The 17451-nt window shown below is 45.2% G+C and overlaps 1 protein-coding gene across 3 annotated transcripts in view; it reads left to right on the top strand.

The window, feature by feature from the left end:
• The window catches only part of LOC141406861 (polyprenol dehydrogenase-like), a 320805-nt gene that overhangs the window by 185972 nt on the left and 117382 nt on the right, over positions 1-17451 (top strand). The window contains exon 1 of one of the 3 annotated variants that reach the window (XM_074029272.1): positions 1631-17271. The exons of the other annotated variants lie outside the window; for them this stretch is intronic. The gene's annotated coding sequence lies outside the window, so the exon portion shown is untranslated. Of the gene's footprint in view, positions 1-1630; positions 17272-17451 lie in introns of those variants that run through there. 3 annotated transcript variants of the gene reach the window in all.

Raw genomic sequence — 17451 nt, 5'->3', positions numbered from 1 at the left:
TCACCTCAGTCTCCGTATGCTGAGTGTGGAAATATCTCTGTGCCCGGGGTCCCGGCCCGGTTTTGTGGTGGGGATTCTTCTCCCACAGCTCCGTCATTCATGTTCCCTCATCTCCTTCGAGGCCGATGTGTTATTTTTCATAGAATGGTGATAAAATGGTGGCATGATATCGTAGAACAGTGATAAAATGACAGCATGATATCATAGAACAGTGATAAAATGGCAGCATGATATAGAACTGATAAAATGGTGGCATGATATCATAGAACAGTGATAAAATGGCAGCATGATATAGAACTGATAAAATGGTGGCATGATGTAATAGAACAGTGATAAAATGACAGCATGGTATATAACAGTGATAAAATGGTGGCATGATGTAATAGAACAGTGATAAAATGGCAGCATGATATAGAACAGTGATAAAATGGCAGCATGATATAGAACTGATAAAATGGTGGCATGATATCATAGAACAGTGATAAAATGGCAGCATGATATAGAACTGATAAAATGGTGGCATGATGTAATAGAACAGTGATAAAATGACAGCATGGTATATAACAGTGATAAAATGGTGGCATGATGATGTAATAGAACAGTGATAAAATGGCAGCATGATATAGAACAGTGATAAAATGGCAGCATGATATAGAACTGATAAAATGGTGGCATGATATCATAGAACAGTGATAAAATGGCAGCATGATATAGAACTGATAAAATGGTGGCATGATGTAATAGAACAGTGATAAAATGACAGCATGGTATAGAACAGTGATAAAATGGTGGCATGATGTCATAGAATAGTGATAAAATGGCAGCATGATACAGAACTGATAAAGTGGCGGCATGATGTCATAGAACAGTGATAAAATGGCAGCATGATATAGAACAGTGATAAAATGGTGGCATGCTATCATAGAACAGTGATAAAATGGCAGCATGATATAGAACAGTGATAAAATGGTGGCATGATGTCATAGACCAGTGATAAAATGGCAGCATGATATAGAACAGTGATAAAATGGTGGCATGATGTCATAGAACAGTGATAAAATGGCAGCATGATGTAGAACTGATAAAATGGTGGCATGATGTAATAGAATAGTGATAAAATGACCGCATGATATAGAACTGATAAAGTCGCGGTACGATATCATAGAACGGTGATAAAATGGCAGCATGATATAGAACAGTGATAAAATGGTGGCATGATATAGAACTGATAAAGTGGCGGCATGATATCATAGAACAGTGATAAAATGGTGGCATGATGTCATAGAACAGTGATAAAATGGCAGCATGATATAGAACAGTGATAAAATGGTAGCATGATGTAATAGAACAGTGATAAAATGGCAGCATGATGTAGAACTGATAAAATGGTGGCGTGATGTCATAGAACAGTGATAAAATGGCAGCATGATATAGAACAGTGATAAAATGGTGGCATGATGTCATAGAACAGTGATAAAATGACAGCATGATATAGAACAGTGATAAAATGGCGGCATGATATCATAGAACAGTGATAAAATGGCAGCATGATATAGAACTGGTAAAATGGTGGCATGATATCATAGAACAGTGATAAAATGACAGCATGATATAGAACTGATAAAATGGTGGCATGATGTCATAGAACAGTGATAAAATGGCAGCATGATATAGAACTGATAAAATGGTGGCATGATGTCATAGAACAGTGATAAAATGGCAGCATGATATAGAACTGATAAAATGGTGGCATGATGTCATAGAACAGTGATAAAATGACAGCATGATGTAGAACTGATAAAATGGTGGCATGATGTCATAGAACAGTGATAAAATGGCAGCATGATGTAGAACTGATAAAATGGTAGCATGATGTCATAGAACAGTGATAAAATGGCAGCATGATATAGAACAGTGATAAAATGGTGGCATGATGTCATAGAACAGTGATAAAATGGCAGCATGGTATAGAACAGTGATAAAATGGTGGCATGATGTCATAGAACAGTGATAAAATGACAGCATGATGTAGAACTGATAAAATGGTGGCATGATGTCATAGAACAGTGATAAAATGGCAGCATGATATAGAACAGTGATAAAATGGTGGCATGATGTCATAGAACAGTGATAAAATGGCAGCATGATATAGAACCGATAAAATGGTGGCATGATGTAATAGATTAGTGATAAAATGGCAGCATGATGTAGAACTGATAAAGTGGTGGCATGATGTAATAGAATAGTGATTAAATGGCAGCATGATATAGAACAGTGATAAAATGGTGGCATGATGTCATAGAACAGTGATAAAATGGCAGCATGATATAGAACTGATAAAATGGTGGCATGATGTAATAGAATAGTGATAAAATGACTGCATGATGTAGAACTGATAAAATGGCATGATGTCATAGAACAGTGATAAAATGGCAGCATGATATAGAACTGATAAAATGGTGGCATGATGTAATAGAATAGTGATAAAATGACAGCATGATGTAGAACTGATAAAATGGTGGCATGATGTCATAGAATAGTGATTAAATGGCAGCATGATATAGAACTGTTAAAATGGTGGCATGATGTAATAGAATAGTGATAAAATGACAGCATGATGTAGAACTGATAAAATGGCATGATGTCATAGAACAGTGATAAAATGGCAGCATGATATAGAACTGATAAAATGGTGGCATGATGTAATAGAATAGTGATAAAATGACAGCATGATGTAGAACTGATAAAATGGTGGCATGATGTCATAGAATAGTGATTAAATGGCAGCATGATATAGAACTGATAAAATGGCGGCATGATATCATAGAACAGTGATGAAATGGCAGCATGAGCTCAAGGGTTGGGATTGGACACCCAGAAATGGGAGCACGTGTGGTTGGTTGGACTGAATTATTGATCCATCCTTATCCATTGTTCAACACTTACCTCCTCCACCTATGCTCATATCACTTACAAGGCAGACCTGGCCGGGCACGGTGGCCCACACCTGTCATCCCAGCACTTTGGGAGGCTATGGTGGGCAGATCACGAGGTCAGGAGTTCGAGGCCAGCCTGGCCAACAAGGTGAAACCCTGTCTCTACTAAAAATAGAAAAATTAGCTGGGTATGGTGGTGGGCGCCTGTAATTCCAGCTACTTAGGAGGCTGAGGCAGCAGAATCGCTTGAACCTGGGAGGCAGAGGTTGCAGTGAGCCGAGATCGTGCCACTGCACTCCACCCTGGTCAACAGAGTGAGACTGTGTGTCTCAAAAACAAACAAACCAAAGCAAGGTAGACCTTATGGGTCTTTCCCTGGGAGCCTACCATACAGTGGTTGTTGCTACAAACAGCAGGGATATGAGACAGACCACCTAAGCCCCTGACATATGAGTCTTGAAAATGGCTGTGGACGAGGAAAATCAGTGAAATAACAGTGACACCAGCGCCCCACTCTCTCTAGGACTCTTAAAAGTTCTTAGCCTGTTTTCCAATCCACTCCAGCCTTCTTTTTCTTTGAATTTGAAAACGAACTTTGAAATTTCTTCTAGTGACAAGAAAATGTCACCGTGTTTATTTTCAGCTATTTATGCATGGGCACTGGCCGTCACCTCCGCTCATGGAGTACCATCTTTTTTTTAGTACGGAGTCGCCGTTGGCATTGTCAACTGAAGCACATGTTGTACATCCACGTATCTCCTTGGGAAGGAAATTAAAGGACTAATTGAAGGAAGAATTAGAAACACTGAATCGACAGAAACGCAGCCACACTCTGTAATTAATTTTTGAAGAAAAGAAAATGAAGTGCTTGGCGATGGTGAACCTCTCCAGCATGTTCATTAGATATTTGCATTTTCTGCCTATTCCATTAAAAGTACCTCTAATCACACAGTCAATCAAAAGTACTTACCCAGACGTCTTCTTTTTAGACTTTGAATCATTCCACGTTCTGTGTAGGGGTGAGACCTTACCACAAAAACAGTGTAGGGCTTGCTGTGTGCTCAGAAGGACACATTAACCAGGGGGAACTGATGGAACTCCAGCTCTCTGTATCCTTCCTTGTTCCTCTTAGTACTTGGTCAGACCCCACCCCCCCATTAAAAATTCAATTGTTAATACCAATAAGAAAATTGAGGGGTTTCAAAGAATCTCAATGAACCTCGGATTTAGGTCTTTATAAGACCTTGGTAAGCAGTTGTGGATTCTGTAGTTGGTACCTGTCATAAGTTATGATGATCATTATAGCATTACTGAGAGCGTTTTAAAAACTTTTATTGGGCCGGGTGCGATGGCTCACGCCTGTAATCCCAGCACTTTGGGAGGCCGAGGTGGGAGGATCACTAAGTCAGGAGTTTGAGACCAGCCTGACCAACATGGTGAAACCCCATTTCTACTAAAAATACAAAACTTGGGTGTGGTGGAGCGCATTTGTAGTCCCAGCTACTCAGGAGGCTGAGGCAGGAGAATCGCTTGAACCCGGGAGGTGGAGGCTGCAGTGAGCCGAGATCGCACCACTGCACTCCAGCCTGGCGACAGAGTGAAAACTCCATCCCACAAACAAACAAACAAGCTTTTATGATAACATGTATGGAAAGTGTCCCCTCTTGAAATGCTGCATTTTCTGTAACCAAAGCCAACGCTCCGTCCAGCCTATGGTAGCAGCCAGTAAGAGCCGTCAGAACCGGTTGCTGTTACCATCACTAAACACACCGAGAGGGAGAAGCCATGTCCTCGTTCCCCAGCTTCCAGCTCCACCTTCCTCTGAAAGCATCACGCCGTTTCTCACTCCGGATATGTATTTGGTGTTGAGTCCTTCAGCCGTGACATATCTTAACGGTGGCGGTGAGGGGGCAGAACTCGAAGTTCTCGGCGTTTGGGGAAGAGCAAGCCGTGTTCCCTGTGTAAGCATCTGCCCACATCGGGCTGTTTGGGTACCAGCCGCACCAAGAGAGCAGTGAGTAACGAAGGCAAGGATGGGCTTACCACACTTGGCGATAAGCTGGTTCCATTACCTTCCTGGATTAGAGATCCTTCAGTCATTCCAGAGGTGGATGTTCATACCCAAGAAATGGTGGCTCATGTGTATTTTTTTCTTTGTATGAGACAGAGTCTCGCTCTGTCGCCCAGCCTGGAGTGCAGTGGTGCGATCTCAGCTCACTGCAATCTCCGCCTCCCAGATTCAAGTGGTTCTCCTGCCTCAGCCTCCCGAATAGGCGGAATTGCAGGCGCACACCACCATGCCCGGCTCATTTTTGTACTTTTAGTAGAGATACGGTTTCACCATGTTGTTCAGGCTGGTCTTGAACTCCTGACCTCGTGATCCGCCCGCCTCAGCCTCCCAAAGTGCTGGAATTACAGGAGTGAGCCACCGCGCCCGGCCCCGTTGTAACTCTCTTGCATAGTCCATTTTTCACACTTGTTCAGTGTTGAATGAGATGTTGAATAAATGCTAATATGTTTTATCTTTCTTTTTTCTTCTATGTCACTTTTTACTTTTTGCCATGGGTGGTAATGGTGAGTTCTTTTGCACCCAGGGAAGCTTCATGCCTCATCATCCCAACCTTCTGGAAGTTTTGATTCTTCTAGTTGAAACTTTCCTAATTTTTAAAAACGTTTTTTAAGTTCAGGGATGCATATGCAGGTTTGTTACATAGGTAAACTTGTGTCATGGGGGTTTGTTGTACAGATTATTTAATCACCCAGGTATTAAGCCCAGTACCCATTAGTTATTTTTCTTGATCCTCTCCCTCCTCCCACCCTCTGATAGGCCTCAGGAAATGGTGTTTCCCTCTGTGTGTCCAGGTGTTTCATCACTTAGCTCTCAGTTATATGTCAGAACATGTAGTATTTGGTTTTGCTGTTCCTACATTAGTTTGCTGAGGATAATGGCCTCCAGCTGCATCCATGTCCCTGCAAAGGACATGATCTTGTTCTTGTTTATGGCTGCATAGTATTCCATGGTGTCTATGTACCATATTTTCTTTCTCTCTCTTTCTTTTTTTTTTTTTCTTTTTTTTTGATATGGTGTCTTGCTCTGTCACCCGGGCTGCTGGAGCGTAGTGGTGCAATCTCACCTAACTGCAACCTCCACCTCCCTGGTTCAAGCAATTCGTCTGCCTCAGCCTCCCAAGTAGCTGGGATTACAGGTGAACACCCCCACACCCAGCTAATTTTTTGTGTGTTTTTAGTAGACACAGGATTTCACCATGTTGGCCAGACTGGTCTTGAACTCCTGACCTCATGATTCCCCCGCCTCGGCCTCCCAAAGTGCTGGGATTACAGGCATGAGCCACCGCGCCAGGCCTATGTACCATATTTTCTTTATTCAGTCTACCACTGATGGGCGTTTAGGTTGATGCCATGTCTTTGCTATTGTGAAAAGTGCTGCGATGAACATACATGTGCATGTGTCTTTATGATAGAATGATTGATACTCCTTTGGGTATATACCCAGGAGTGGGATTGCTGAGTTGAATGATATTTCTGTTTTTAGGTCTTTGAGGAATTGCCGCACTGTCTTACACAATGTTTGAACTAATTTACACTCCCACCAACAGTGTCTAGGTGTTCCTTTTTGTCTGCCACCTTGCCAGCATCTGTTGTTTTTTCATGTTCTAATAATAGCCATTCTGACAAGTGTGAGATGGTATCTCATTCTGGTTTTGATTTGCATGTCTCTAATGATCAGCGATGTTGAATGTTTTTTCTTAATGCTTGTCGGCTGCATATATGTCTTTTTTTTTTTTTCTTTTTGAGACAGAGCCTCCCTCTGTCGCCCAGCCTGGAGTGTAGCGGCGCGGTATCGGCTCACTGCAATGTCTGCCTCCCAGGTTCACGCCGTTCTCCTGCCTCAGCCTCCCGAGTAGCTTTGGTTTTTAAGACCAGTTACTTGCACTTTTTCAGAAATTATGGTTTGCGTAACCAGAGCACATCGGTGTTTCCAAACTGGATTTAGATTGGCCGTTTACTAACTAAGGAATGTTGTGCGATTTAGTTAACTTCTCTAAGCCTCGTTTTCCTCATCTAGGAAATGGGAAGAATAGTAAGATCTACCTCAAAAGAATGTTGTAAAGGTTGAACAAAGTAATCAGATTGTTTAGTAATATGCCTCCCACATATTAAGCCCTCAACCCCGCCACCAGGCCCAGCTAATTTTTTTTGTATTTTTAGTAGAGGGGGTTTCACCATGTTAGCCAGGATTGTCTCGATCTCATGACCTCGTGATCACCCGTCTCAGCCTCCCAAAGTGCTGGGATTACAGGCAGGAGCCACCGCACCTGGCCGGCTACCTGTATGTCTTCTTTTGAAAAGTGTGTTCCTGTCCTTTGCCTGACGTGGCAAACGGTGTGCTTTCAATGTGATTTTTTTTTTTTTTTGGTAAATCTGTTTAAGTTCCTTATAAATTCTGGATATTAAACCTTTGTCAGATGCATAGTTGGTAGATATCTTCTCTCATTCTGTAGGTTGTCTGTTTACGCTGTTGATTTTTTCCTTGGCTGTGCAGAAGCTCTTTGAAACTTTCGTAACTTTAAACCAAGTGCTAGCTAACTCCATTTCTCAATTGAGTAACTTCGAAATTAAATTCGAACGACAGCTTCTGCCTTTTGAAGACAAAGAAGGTAGCATAACCGTAGCACTCCACCACACGCTATCACTTGGTTATGGTTGGTGTTTTGAGGATTCTTTTTGTCGCAATCTCTAATTATTTTTTTTTAAATAAGCATCTTGTAGATAGGATGTTTTTCTCAAGTGTTACCCTGTGTTGACTATGCTAGCATCACCACAGTGATGTACACGTGTTTCTCTATTTTCCGTTTAATAACCACCGTTATGTAGGTGAATCCTTGATCTGACACACAGCGCCTGTCTTTCCCTATTAATGGGTTATTGATTTGCGTGGAAGTCTCAGCTTGCTGTAGTGTGTGTGTGTGTGTGTGTGTGTGTGTGTGTGTGTGTGTGTGTGTGTCTGGGCACATTTTTAGAGAAACAAGCAGTGATTCTTTTTTTAAAAATTTCTCGAATCCCAGAGTGTTTGAGACAAACCTTGTTTCCCCACGTCGGGTCTCGGGTTATTTGTTCCGATCCTTCGTCGTTCAGGACTCTGTAGCTCTTTCTTTATTCCTTACTGAAATCTCACGTTGACGAGCTCTTTCCACCTGCTTTGCTTTTCCATTGGCAGATGTCCTTTTTTTTTCCTCCCTTGGTGCTTTTAGGATTTTCTCTTGATCTTTAAAGCTCCACAGTTTTATCAGGATGAGGCTGATGGACATATGGGCATTTAAAAATAAATCGTATGGCTTACTATGCATCTCATAATGGCAGATCTGAGGTTTTATCTCAGGGATTTTTTATTTTTCTTTGCACGAAACCTTTCCATTTACAATGGACCCTTGAAAAACATGGGGGTTAGAGACACCAACCCCTCACACAGTCAAAAATCCATGTGTAACTTTTTTTTTTCCTTTCTTGAGACAGAGTTTTACTCTTGTTGCCCAGGCCAGAGTGCAATGGCGCAATCTCGGCTCACTGCAACCTCCACCTCCTGGGTTCAAGCAATTCTCCTGCCTCAGCCTCCTGAGTAGCTGGGATTACAGGTGCCCACCACCACGCCTGGCTAATTTTTGTATTTTCAGTAGAGACGGAGTTTTACCATCTTGGTCAGGCTGGTCTTGAACTTGTGACCTCAGGTGATCCACCCACCTCGGCCTCCCAAAGTGCTGGGATTACAGGCGTGAGCCACCACTCCTGGCCCATGTGTACCTTTTGATTCTCCAAAAGCCTAACTGCTAATAGCCTACTGTTTACAAGAAGCCTCGCCAATAATATAAACAGGAGATTAACTCATTCATATTTTGTATGTTCTATGTGTTGCATACTGTATGCTTAGACTATAGTAAGCTAGAGAAAAGACATTACCAAGAGAATCATAAGGAAGAGAAACTATATTTACTGTTCATCAAGTGGAAAGGGATCATCCTCAAGGTCTTCATCCTCGTCATCTTCACATCGAGGAGGCTGAGGGGGAGAGGAGGACGAGGAGAGAGGTTGGCCTGGCTTTCTCAGGGGTGGCAGAGGCGGAAGAAAATCCGCATCTAAGTTACTTGTACAGTCCAAACCTGGGAAGGATCAACTATATTTCTGTGTCTCCTTCTCCCAGTTCTTGTCTCCAGAGATAGCAGCATTGGATGTTGCCTCTCAGCTGGTTTCCTTCTCTTTCATGTTCTTTTCTCCAGTCACTTCATGTCATCATCTTTTTTCTTCTACATTCTACACGCTTCCACAAGCCTGCCCTCTGCACCCTGGACATGATTCTCCACATTCTTTTTTCTTTTCTTTTTTTGAGACAGAGTCTTGCTGTGTCACCCAGGCTGGAGTGCAATAGTGCGATCTCGTGCACTGCAACCTCCGCCTCCCGGGTTTAAGTGATTCTCCTGCCTCAGCCTCCCGAGTAGCTGGGATTACAGGTGTCCGCCAGCATACCCGGCTAATTTTTGCATTTTTAGCATGACAGGGTTTTACCATGTTGGCTCAGCTGGTCTTGAACTCCTGATTTCAGATGATCCGCCCGCCTCGGCCTCCCAAAGTGCTGGGATTACAGGTGTGTACGCCACCACATCTGGCTAATTATTGTATTTTTTTTTTTTTTTTTTTTGAGACGGAGTCTCTCTCTTGTTGCCCAGGGTGGAGTGCAATGGCATGATCTTGGCTCACTGCAAACTCCATCTCCCAGATTCAAACGATTCTTCTGCCTCAGCCTCCTCAGTAGCTGGGATTACAGGCATCTGCCACCACACCCAGCTACATTGTGTAGTTTTAATAGAGATGGGATTTCACTATATTGGCCTGGCTGGTCTTGAACTCTTGACTCCAGATGATCCGCCTGGCTCGGCCTCCCAAGGTGCTGGGAATACAGGTGCATACCACCACACCTGGCTAATTATTGTTTATTTATTTATTTATTTATTTTTGAGATGGAGTCTTGCTCTTGTTGCCCGGGGTGGAGTGCAATGGCTCACTGCAAACTCTACCTTCTGGGTTCAAGCGATTCTCCTGCCTCAGCCTCCTGAATAGCTGGGACTACAGGGGCCTCCTGCCACACCTGGCTACATTTTGTATTTTTAGTAGAGATGGGATTTCACCATGTTGGCCCTGGTGGTCTCGAACTCCCGACTTCAGATGATCCACCTACCTCGGCCTCCCAAAGTGCTGGGATTACAGTTGTGAGCCACCGTGCCCGGCTAATTCTCATTCTTGATTCTGATCTTCCCTCTTTCTAGTGTTGTCCGGGGATCTCTAGAGCATGAGGTTATAATATCCCCCACTCATTGCTACCACCTTTTTCATCTTATTACGTTACCCCATTAACCCTTTTGTTAAACATTTAATATTGTTTTGCTCTGAATTTATTATTTTCTACCTGATATGAATATATTAAGTTGGTGCAATTTAAAAAAAAAAATTTTTTTTAGACAGAGTCTCGCTCTTGCTACCCAGGCAGGAGTGCAGTGGCACCATATTGGCTCATTGTGCAACCCTAGCCTCCCGGGCTGAAGACGTCGTCCCACCTCAGCCTCATGAGTAGCTGGGACTCCAGGCATGCACCTGACGCATGGCTAAGTTTTGTACATTTTGTAGAGAGAGGGTCTCACTGTGTTGCGCAGGCTGGTCTCAAACTCCTGAGCTCAAGCAGCCCGTCCTCCTTGGCTTCCCAAAATGCTGAGATTCCAGGCTTGAGCCATTGCGCCCGGCCTGATAATATTTTGACTCTGGCTTCTTTCTTTTTGTTTCTATTTACCTTTAAATCTCTTTTATGTTCCCCCTGAATTACTCCTCTGTGTGTGTCTTTTATAGGCTGTATATTTGTGTTTTCCTTCCAACCTATTTCTTGCTATAATTGAGATGGTGAAGGATTAGTGGTCTCAGGTCCTTCTGCCTCGCCCCACATAAATCTTCATTTCAACTGATGCTCTTCATTTCTTTTTTATGGAATGTTACTTTCCTGTTTTTTGTGTTTGCCTGTTTTTCTCGTGGGTCCCGAGATGGATATTTTCCCTCCGTATGGGCATTGATTTTAATGCTCACTCTTCGCCCCTGGAGGACGTGAATTGGTTCTTTTTTCCTCCTTGTCCCATGGACCTCAGACGTGGACACACATGTCTGTGGTTTTGAGGTCTTTGTTTTATCTGTTCAGTTCTTTAGCTGCTTAAGATGGACGGGCAGAGGCTGGGCGCAGTGGCTCACGCCTGTCATCCCAGCCCTTTGGGAGGCCGACGCGGGTGGATCACAAGGTCAGGAGTTTGAGACCAGCCTGGCCAACATGGGGAAACCCCATCTCTACTAAAAACACAAAAGTTAGCCAGGCATGGTGGCGGGCACCTGTGGTCCCAGCTGTTCGGGAGGCTGAGGCAGGAGAGTTGCTTGAACCCAGGAGACCGAGGTTCCAGTGAGCCAAGATCGTGCCCCTGCACTCCAGCCTGGGTGACAGAGTGAGACTCTATCTCAAAAAAATGAATAAATAAAAGGTGGATGACAGGGAGCGGAGCCTGTGGGCAGTGAGCGCTGTCCATGACCCTGTCTGTGAGTACCTGCTCTCTGAGGTGACGGAATCTCGGGTGTCATCCCAGCGGTGGCGTGCTCCATGCTGCCGTAGGCCAGCCCACGTGGACGGTCATCCAGTGATGACTTGGCCCCAGTGGACAGCTGTCCAGTGATGGGACATCTGGAGCACATGGCCGTCCAACAACAGTTCATCATTGCTGTGCTATGTCTGGTGTTTCCAGTGGCTGCAACCACTAGCGCTCCAGCTCCATTGGCTTGGAGCCATTCCACGGTGGGAATGGCCGCCAGGAGACGATGCCCACTCTTCTCTTCCACCAAGTCAGGACCCACACTCAGGCGAGGCCCTGTGTCTCCTCCTCCTCCCCAGCACAGTCTTGCTGGAGTCATGTAGAAAAGTCATGCAAAGGGCCTCACGAAGGGATACGCTCCCTTCTTCCTGGCCTGTCCTGGTCTGCCACCAGCACTCAGTCATTCTCCTTCCAAACCGAGGTGTGTGCATACATATGATTTGTTGGCCCTTACAAAACATGTATAGGCCAGGTGCCTGTAATCCCAGCAGTTTGGGAGGCCGAGGCGGGCGGATCACCTGAGGTCGGTAGTTCGAGACCAGCCTGGCCAACGTGGAGAAACCCCATCTCTACTAAAAACACACAGTTAACCGGGCGTGGTGCCAGGCGCCTGTAATCCCAGCTCGTCCGGAGGCTGAGGCAGGAGAATTGCTTGAACCTGGGAGGTAGAGGTTGCGGTGAGCCGAGATGGCGCCACTGTACTCCAGCCTGGGCAACAAGAGCGAAACTCCATCTCAAAAAAAAAAAAATTTACATCTCAGCTACAATCCTTCCCTAAACTACTGGTGTGACTGTTTTCTGACTCATTCAAGTATTACCCAAAAGATCAGTGACTTCTTAGTGATCCTTTGTCCTAGGAATTATTTTATAGGCTTCTGCAACAAATGGAACCTTGTGTCTCAGTAGCATAATAAGCATATTCTGAATTCCTGGACATTTTTTTTTTCTTTTATTTTTTTTTCCTGCACAACTTCATTTCGGGGTAAATGAGGCCAGCACCTGAATTTCCCACAGCCCTTTGGATTCTCTAGGGGCCTGAAAGTTTCTTCTGCTAACGTACACATGGCTTCAGGAAGATGGTGTTGGACCCTTTTTCTTTTTTTGAGACAGGGTCTGGCTCTGTCGCCCAGGCTGACGTGTAATAGTGCAATCTTGGCTCACTGCAATTTCTGCCTCCAGGCTCAAGCAGTCTTCCTACCTCAGCCTCTCGAGTAGCCACAACCGTAGGCACGTGCTACCATGCCCTGCTAATATTTGTATTTTTTTGTAGAGATGGGGTTTTGCCATGTTGCCCAGGCTGGTCTCAAACTCCCCAGCTCAAGCCATCTTGCCTGCCGTGGCTTCCCAAAGTGCTGGGACTCCAGGCGGGAGCCACTGCTTCCAGCCTGCTTTTGGACTCTTGGTCTGGGGTTTGGCCAAAACTCTGGTGATTCAGATGGACTCTTGCAGATTTTAAGAGGAATTAAAGTTTTGTGGCTTAAGCTGAACTGCCGTTCTCAGTGCCCATGCTGGTTCGAATGCTCATGCTGGTCCCTGTAGTGCTTCATCTACTGTGGCTGCTCTTCTAGGTCTGTTTTAGTTGCTGGGGGAGCCTTGCCTGTGCTTGTAGCTATCACCGTAAAATTCAACACACCTGTGCTTGTGTAGCCCCTGAAGATGCCGAAACGTGGTATTCTCACCCCAAAGAGTTTCCACCCTGGTAAGTTCCAGCAAGGCAGCCCGGCAGCTATGCCTGCAGAAACCTGTTGGTACAAAGAAGTGTCAGATGATCTGGAACACCGTGGGTTGATCCTGCATACCATAAGTCTGAAGAACTTGACAGAATCGTCGCATGGTGAGCAGTGATACTAAGCAAAGCTGAGTCACCCGTAAGCTCCCAGGCCCTCAGCCCGGCAAGTAGGAAGGTATTTTGACACCTCTGTTGATGAAGTGCCTCCGATAGCTCAAGTCTTTGGAGACGGCCTCGTAGGAGTTTTAGTTTAACCATAATCTGCTTGCAGATCACTGATGTTTCCATGAGTCATTCCCTGAGGTTGTAGTGAAGAAAACGAGATATTAGCCAGTTTGCTTATTTGCAAAATGCCCACAAAGCCACATTCATTTTCGTGCTGAACATCTTATCGATACCATTTGATTTCCTGTAGGGTTGTATCATAGTTTAGGATTGACTGTACCTCCAAGAGTCATCAGCTAAGCTTCCTGTTTTGTGGATAGAGAATACGGGAGGACGTCTGGTTTCCTTTGAGTGGTGGCATCAGGCCTGAGATTGTGGTCGTCCAAGGGTGCTTTTAGGGGGCAAAAATGCACAGCTATTTATTGAAAAAACGAATGTTGCAGGCCAGGCACGGTGGCTCACGCCAGTAACCCCAGCACTTTGGGAAGCCAAGGTTGGCGGATCACCTGAGGTCAGGAGTTTGAGACCTGCCTGGCCATTGTGGTGGAACATTGTCTCCACTGAAAATATAAAAATTGGCCAGGCGTAATGTTGGGCACCTGTAATTCCAGCTACTCAGGAGGCTGAGGCCGGGCAATTGCTTGAACTGAGGAGGTGGAGATTGCAGTGAGCCGAGATTGTGCCACTGCACTCCAGCCTGGACAACAGAGTAAGACTCTGTCTGAAAAAGAAAGAAAAAAAAAAAGAAACAGAAAAAACAAATCTTCCTCATGACTCTCCAGAGAGCTGAAATAACCAAGAAGTGGAGGAGGAAGGAGGCTAGCATGGATTGGTGTCATTCATCTTGGACAAGAAGCTGTCATGTCAGCCTGCTACTTCCCTGCTTACCATCTCCCCTTTGTCCCGGGCAGGGAGGGCTCTCAGTCTGGTGGTCTCACCCAGGTGGTCCAGCGTTCCAGCACTGAGAGCCAGGAAGCCGACTCCCAGAGCATCATCAGCCGCCTCTTCAGCCATGTAGGAAGTCAGGGCTGGTCCCAGTGGTTAATCCAGACCCCAGAGTGCGTAGCACGGCCCTCCCCACGTCCAGCACACTGGCCTTTCACTGTACCATGTCCTCTTTCTCCTATTGGGTGGCCTGTGTTGCTTTCTCAGTCTCCAAGTCTCTATGTCAGCGAGGAAGTGTCCCATCCGTAACTGAGTCGTGACCTCTGTGAGGCTGACAAGTGCCAGAGCTCATGGTATTAAGGCATATTGAGAAGCAGGTGTTTTGATTTAAAGACTTAGTCCACGTATTACAGTCTTTCTGATGGACTCGTCAACGCAGACAGGGAAAGTTGGCCAGTCTCATTTTGAATGACACGATCACGATGTAGCTGAATATTTACAAAACTGTCTTTGATTTCTTTTTCTTTTTTTTTTTTTAATTTAAGTTCTGGGATACATGTGCAGAACGTGCAGGTTGATTACATAGGTATGCATGTGCCATGGTGGTTTGCTGCACCCATCAACCCATCATCTCTAGGTTTTAAGCCCTGCATGCATTAGGTGTTTGTCCGAATGCCCTCCCTCCCCTAGAACCCAACCCCCGACAGGCCCCGGTGTGTGGTGTTCCCCTCCCTGTGTCCATGTGTTCTCATTCTTCAACTCCCACTGATGAGTGAGAACATGCGGTGTTTGGTTTTCTGTTCTTGTGATAGTTTGCTGAGAATGACGGTTTTCAGCTGCATCCACATCCCTACAAAGGACATGAACTCATCCTTTTTGATGGCTGCGTAGTATTCCATGGTGTCTGTGTGTGCCACATTTTCTTTATCCAGTCTGTCATTGTTCAACTCCCACTTATGGACATTTGGGTTGGTTCCAAGTCTTTGCTATTATAAATAGTACTGCAATAAACATACATGTTGAAATGTTTATTTTGTTACAGTCAAACACTTACCATGAGAGCTACACCCTTGACAAAGTGTTACGTGTATAATACGGGCTCGTTAACTCTAGGCACAACTGCTGTGGTGTGTACACTCGTGCATCAGACTGCAGAACTGATTCATGTTATATACCGAAACCTTGTACTCGTGGAACAACATCTCCCTATGTCCCTCTCTCCTTATCTTCTGAAAACCATCCTTCTACTGTCTACTTCTATGAATTTGACTTAGATTCTACAGGTCAGTGACATCATGCGGTATTTGTCTCTCTGTGTCTGCTCTATTTCACGTAACATCCCCCAGGTTCATCCGTGTTGTGGCAAATGACAGAATTCCTCTCTTTCTAAGGCTGCGTGGCATCCCATTGTGTGTAGTACCACAGTTTCTTTTTTTGTTTGAGACGGAGTCTCGCTCTGTCACCCAGGCCGGAGTGCAGTGGTGTGGTCTCGGCTCACTGCAACCTCCGCCTCCCAAGTTCAAGTGATTCTCCTGCCTCAGCCTCCCGAGTTGCTGAGATTATAAGCTCCCACCACCACGCCCGGCTAATTTTTGTACTTCTTAGTAGAGACGGGGATTCACCATGTTGGCCAGGCTGGTCTCAAACTCCTGACTGCAAATGATCCACCTGCCTCAGCCTCCCAAAGTGCTGGGATTCCAGGCACCTCGCCCGGCCCAATTCCCTTCTTTTTAAGGCTACATAGTATGCCATTGTGTGTATGTACCACATTTTCTTTTCTTCTTTGTTTGAGACGGAGTCTCGCTGTGTCGCCAGGCGTGAACCATCGCACCTGGCTGTACTGCGTTTTCTTTATCCATTCATCTGATGATGAACGCTGGTGTTGATTCCGTATCTTGGTGATTGTGAATGGTGCTGCCGTGAACATGGGGGTGCAGATGTGTCTCATAGACCGATTGATCTTTTGGATAAATATCTAGAAGCATGCTTGCTGGATCATCGAGTAGTTCTATTTTTAATTTTTTTGAGGAACCTCCGTACTATTTACCGTATTCACCCATTTCTGCAGGAAACAGTGGCAGAGGAATATAAGTTTTGCTTCTTTCCTCTCCCAGCTGTGCAAAAAGAGACCCACAGCCGGGCGTGGTGGCTCATGCTTGTAATCCCAGCACTTTGGGAGGCTGAGGCAGGCAGATCACCTGAGGCAGGCGGATCACCTTAGGTCAGGAATTTGAGACCAGCCTGGCCAACGTGGTGAAACATCGTCTCTACTAAAAATACAAAAACTAGCTGGGCGTGGTCATGGGTGCCTGAAATCCCAGTTACGCGGGAGGCGGAGGAAGGAGAATACCTTGAACCTGGGAGGTGGAGGTTGCCGTGAGCTGAGATCGTGCCACTGCACTCCAGCCTGGGCAACAGGCTGTCTCAACAAACCAAACAAACAAACAAAAAAAGCCACTGCACCCCAGCCTGGGCAACAGGCTGTGTCAACAAAAAAAGGAAAAAATAAAAAGATAAAAATGAGAGACCCATAAGGGCTTTGGACCTCCTTTCTTTGCAAGGTGAGAAAATAGTAATATAATAGACGTTGGGCAGTTTTTTATTCTGACTTTCCAGTTTCATTTTTGCTTCTTCCTATACTGTTGCTGCCTGGATCTCTTTCTTATCCCTGGGAGGTCTCCCCCTGCCCCCATTCTTTTGAGCCTTTCTATCTGCTTTCTTTTGAAGGAAGGTAAATAAAACTCCACACATCCGGACAATAGGAACACATGCCTCAGAACTCTGGCTGCAAGGGACTGACCCCATCCGGAGAGAATGAACAAATGCATCAAAACCCTGGCTGTAAGCGACTGACCCCAGCTTGATCCACGTAAGCCAGAAGAACCTTTGCTTCTGTGTTTAATCGGCACCAAGCTTAGTGATTGCTCTCTTCTCAGAGGCCAGCACACAGAGTCCAATCTCTCCAGGATGCCAGCTTCCTGTCTCTGGGGTCTCCTCTTCCTGCCGAGAAGCTTGAGCCTCTTACTGGAGCTGCTTCTCTGTTCTCCTT

The sequence above is a fragment of the Macaca fascicularis genome, chromosome X (genome assembly GCF_037993035.2).
Source record: "Macaca fascicularis isolate 582-1 chromosome X, T2T-MFA8v1.1".
NCBI lineage: Eukaryota > Metazoa > Chordata > Mammalia > Primates > Cercopithecidae > Macaca > Macaca fascicularis.
Note: the sequence above shows the minus strand (reverse complement) of the source record. Positions and strands in the feature narration are given on the sequence as shown.